This window comes from Rutidosis leptorrhynchoides, chromosome 3, assembly GCF_046630445.1.
Source record: "Rutidosis leptorrhynchoides isolate AG116_Rl617_1_P2 chromosome 3, CSIRO_AGI_Rlap_v1, whole genome shotgun sequence".
NCBI classification, from domain to species: domain Eukaryota; kingdom Viridiplantae; phylum Streptophyta; class Magnoliopsida; order Asterales; family Asteraceae; genus Rutidosis; species Rutidosis leptorrhynchoides.
Window position 1 is genome coordinate 246366843 of NC_092335.1, and position 5635 is coordinate 246372477.

Below are 5635 nucleotides of genomic sequence, written 5' to 3' on the forward strand. Positions count from 1 at the left end.
TGCTTGAAGGGAATGATGATTTAGTGATTTATTGTGATGCTTCAAAGCAAGGTCTTGGTTGTGTATTAATGCAACGAACGAAGTTAATTGCTTATGCGTCCAGACAATTGAAGATTCACGAGCAAAATTATACGACTCATGATTTAGAATTGGGCGCTGTTGTTTTTGCATTAAAGACTTGGAGGCACTACTTATATGGGGTCAAAAGTATCATATATACCGACCATAAAAGTCTCTAACATATATTTGATCAGAAACAACTGAACATGAGGCAGCGTAGGTGGATTGAATTGTTGAATGATTACGACTTTGAGATTCGTTACCACCTGGGGAAGGCGAATGTGGTAGCCGACGCTTTGCGTAGAAAGGACAGAGAACCTATACGGGTAAAAGCTATGAATATAGTTATTTGTAATAACCTTACTACTCAAATAAAGGAGGCGCAACAGGGAGTTTTAAAAGAAGAAAATTTGAAGAATGAAATACCCAAAGGATCGGAGAAACATCTTAATATTCAGGAAGACAAAACCCGGTATAGGGCTGAAAGAATTTGGGTACCAAAGTTTGGAGATGTGAGAGGAATGATACTTGGGGAAGCACATAAAACCAAATACTCAATACATCCCGGAGCGGGAAAGATGTACAACGACCTCAAGAAACACTTTTGGTGGCCGGGTATTGATAATGCTAAAAACGAACATATATTTCATAGCATTATCCTTCAAGAAAGACAAGCTTTTAGTTGCTATTGTTCTATTTATAAGTGATATTCGTTTAAATAATAAAAGGTGAAGATAAAAGACAGATTCGACGAGTTGAAGACGCAAACGACCAAAACGCTAAAGAGTACACAGTACAATCCAAGTGGTTCAATTTATTGATGAGAAACGTCTCAAAATTACAAGAGTACAAGCTGCAAAACGCAAAGTACAAGATATATAATCGTACGAAAGGACGTTCAAAAATCTAGAACCAGGACATGAACCAACTATCAACGGAGCTAAAATTACAAGTCAACTATGCACACGAATATAATATAATATATAAATAATTCTATAAATTATTTATATATTATATTTATATTAAAAACCGTCGGCAAATAAGAAAACAAAAGTACCTGAGCTGTAAAAGGGGGCCATGCGATCGCATGGCCTGGAGGCACAAAAACCATGCGATCGCATGGCAGTAAAGTTATGGTCAGGTCTATAAATTGCAACGAATTCTGGCCGATTTACACACACCATATCATACTTCAATCTCACTCTCTCAATATATATATTTATAATTTCAAATTTAATTTTAATTTTAAGTTAATAATAATAATAAGGTTATAGTGGTGAATGTTTTAAGTTTGTAAGTCGAATTTCTGTCCGTGTAACACTACGCGATTAATACTCATTGTAAGTTATGTTCAAGCTTTTTAAATTAATGTCTCATAGCTAAGTTATTATTATGCTTATTTAAATCGAATTAATCGTGATGTTGGGCTAAATATTAAAGACGGGGTTATTGGGCTTTGTACCATAATTGGTGTAACACCCCAGCTTAACATGACCACAATATTATCCGCTTTGCCTGCAGGCGCACGGCTTTTTCTTGGCGACCACACACGAGAAGCACTTTCCCAGGAGGTCACCCATCCTGGTAGTGCTCTCGCCCGAGCACGCTTAACTGCAGCGTACTCACACATCTGCTCTGTCTGTGGTCCCAAAACGCGTTGTGTCATTTAAGCGTGGGTATTACCTTATAATCCCATGATCACTCATGTCCGTGGGCGATGTGAGATTTGCCTAGGGTGTTACATTCACCCCCCTTAGGGACTCATCGTCCTCGATGAGGTTTGACCCACCACCCCCAACATCACATGAGTGGCTCTGATACCATTCTGTAACACCCCAGCTTAACATGACCACAATATTGTCCGCTTTGCCTGCAGGCGCACGGCTTTTTCTTGGCGACCACACACGAGAAGCACTTTCCCAGGAGGTCACCCATCCTGGTAGTGCTCTCGCCCGAGCACGCTTAACTGCAGCGTACTCACACATCTGCTCTGCCTGTGGTCCCAAAACGCGTTGTGTCATTTAAGCGTAGGTATTACCTTATAATCCCATGATCACTCATGTCCGTGGGCGATGTGGGATTTTCCTAGGGTGTTACAATTGGGGTTTGGACAAAAGATCGAAACTTGTGGAAATTAGACTATGGGCTATTAATGGGCTTTATATTAACTAAACGATACCTCGTTAATTTAATATAAAGGTTACAATTTGACGTATCTATATATAACAACATACGCTTAATCGGGTAGGGTGGGCGGGATATTTATAAATACGAGTTTGGGTTCATTTGACCGGACACGGGGATGAATTAATTGTCACTGGACTCATTAAAACAGGGGTGGATTACATTTAAGGGTAATTGGTGTAATTGTTAACAAAGTATTAAAACCTTGGATTACACGCAATCGATAACCTGGTGTATTCATTAAACAAAGTATTAAGACCTTGTTACAGTTCGAATCCCCAATTAGTTGGAATATTTGACTTCGGGTAATAAGATTAATTTGAAGAAGACTCTCGCACTTTATAATTATGACTGATGGACTATTATGGACAAAACCAGATGGACATATCGAATAATCCAGGTCAAAGGACAATTAACCCATGGTAATAAACTAAAATCAACACGTCGAACATCATGATTACGGAAGTTTAAATAAGCATAATTCCTTTATTTTATATCATCGTACTTTTAATTATCGCAATTTTATTTATCGCACTTTTAATTATCGTACTTTTATTTATTTTCATTTACTTTACGCTTTAAATTAAGTTGTATTTATATTTAATATTTTACATTAGGTTTTAATTGTGACTTAAGACATAAAATCGACAAACCGGTTACTAAACGGTAAAAATCCCCTTTTATAATAATAATAATATTACTTATATATATATATATATATATATATATATATATATATATATATATATATATATATATATATATATATATATATATATATATATATATATATATATTGATACAAATATATTTTAAAATAAATATAGCGTTAAACTCAGCTAGCTCCCTGCGGAACGAACTGGACTTACTAAAAACTACACTACTTTACGATTAGGTACACTGCCTATAGTGTTGTAGCAAGGTTTAGCTATATCCACTATATAAATAAATAAATAACTTGTGTAAAATTGTATCGTATTTAATAGTATTTCGCAATAAAAATATAACTCTTTCGTATACACCTCGCATAACATCAAGTATTTTTGGCGCCGCTGCCAGGGAACTTCAACAACGCCGAAAGCGAAATGCTATAAAAAAATTTATTAAGTTTTTAATCTATTTTTGTAAAAATATAGTAAGTTTTAAATATTAAAAACAAAAATATAAAAACATAAAAAAAAGAAAGAAAAATATATATCTATATTTTTAAGAGTTAAAAATAAAAAGTTCATATTTATTAAAAGTTATAAAAGCTAGTAAGTAATATTTTTTTTATAAGTTTTTTTATATTTTTTATAAATTAAAAAGTTAAAAATCAAGTAAAAAAAAGTAAAACAGAAAAAAAAACGTTGGATCTGCATTTTTTTGAACCTGCTCTAAACTGAACCTGCACACCATGCGATCGCATGGCTGCAGTTCATCGAAATCATGCGTTCGCATGAGGGGTTCTGACACGCCACATACCTCTTACAGTACGATTAGGGTTACGAATTAATTATTATAATTATTATTAATTATTTAAGATTAGGGTTTTATTTTAATATAATTAGTTTAAGTTTAGTTTTAATTAGTTTTATTAATTATAAATTGATACTTTTATAAAATAATAATATAAAAATAATTTTTTTTAAATAACTAATTTTATCATTTTTTTTGTCTCTTTTTATAAATTGTATATTTTGATCTTTTAATTCGTAGTTTGTATATTTTTTCGTTCGTAATTAGTTTAAACTAGTTTTTGCCATAGTTATTTTATATTTCTAGATTTTTAGATTTTGCCGTAAAATCCCTTAAGTGCTTTTCCTTTAGATTAAGATTTAGGCGCTTTAGAATTTTACGACGTAGTTTATGTTTTAGTACCTTTTAAGTTATTGCCGTTTTGAATTTAGAATTCCTTTAAGCTTTAATACCTTTAGACGCAACTTTTAATATTTAGTTTTTAAACTTTTAAGTTTCGACGCTTTACTTTCTTATTTTTTTTTCGACTTTTTATTTTCCGATTTTTTATTTTCCGATCTTCTACTTTTTTTTCGACGCTTGTTTTTCAGCCTCTTATTTTTCGACGCACTCTTTTTCTTTCTTATTTTTCGACGCTCTAGTTTTTAGGACATAGAATTTTCTTTAAACTTCGACGAAAAATTATTTTAAGCGGTTAAATTGATAGACATCCAAAATTTTCTGGCTCGTAGTAATAGTTGGATTTGTTAGTGGCGAGTTGTGGGCTTCCGATTTAAAGGGTCCTGGCTACCTGCTGCATCTATTGGCTATTCGAAACGTGGGCAAAATCAGAAAAGTCTATTAATTTGATAGCTTATATAATTTTTATCTTTATAACTAATAGGATATTCAGTGAATGCACTGAGCAAAACGTTCACCACCTTTCATACGTTCACCACCTGTAACTCGATCAAGACATCTAACCAACATTGTCTCCGTTGATTTTTCTTTAGAATCGTCATCTAGTCGACCAAGTACTCCAATTCAAATTTTCGATAATCCATTTTTTGAACCCGACCTCACAATTGAGAATCCGGAGGATATTCAGGGACAATTCAGAGATCCTGAACCACTAATCATTCCTCCTGAACCACAAATCACTCATCCAGAGATTGTCGAGGAAGAAACCATTAAGTCAGAATCCTCTAATGATTCAGATTCAACAAATTCAATCATGGAAAATTCGGAACCTCTAAGTATGGAAGATCGAAAGAGAGCTAAACGCACTGGCCAAGGTCACGCAATTACTCAACCAGACATTAATGCACCAGATTATGAAATCAAAGGACAAATCCTACACATGGTAACTAATAAATGCCAATTTAGTATTGCGCCGAAGGAAGATCCAAACCAACATCTTCGTACCTTTAATAGGATATGTACTCTATTCAAAATCAGAGAAGTTGAGGATGAACAGATCTATCTCATGTTATTTCCCTGAACTTTAAAGGGAGAAGCCAAAGATTGGTTAGAATCGTTACCTGAAGGAGTGATTGATACATGGGATGTCTTAGTTGAAAATTTTCTTAAATAATTCTTTCCGGCATCTAAAGCTATGAGACTTCAAGGAGAAATTGTTACGTTCACACAAAAGATAAATGAAACTCTATATGAGGCGTGGACAAGATTCGGAAAGTTGTTGAGAGGATGTCCTCAACATGGTTTAGACACTTATCAAATAGTACAAATATTCTACCAAGGATGCGATATTACTACACGAAAAGACATCGATATAGCAGCTGGTGGTTCCATTATAAAGAAAACCGCAACTGAAGCTTACAAAATTATTGATAACACTGCTTCCCACTCACATGAGTGGCACCAAGAAAAAGACATCGTTAGATCATCTAAAGCGGCTAGAGCCGATTCTTGCCATGACTTTGATTCCATTTCC

The 5635-nt window shown here is 33.9% G+C and overlaps 1 non-coding gene across 1 annotated transcript; it reads right to left on the reverse strand.

Moving 5' to 3' along the window:
* Positions 1–5299: 5299 nt before the first annotated feature.
* On the reverse strand, positions 5300–5406 carry LOC139903123 (small nucleolar RNA R71). The gene has a single exon (XR_011777967.1). It is a non-coding gene; the product is annotated as a small nucleolar RNA R71 (small nucleolar RNA).
* Positions 5407–5635: the final 229 nt, after the last annotated feature.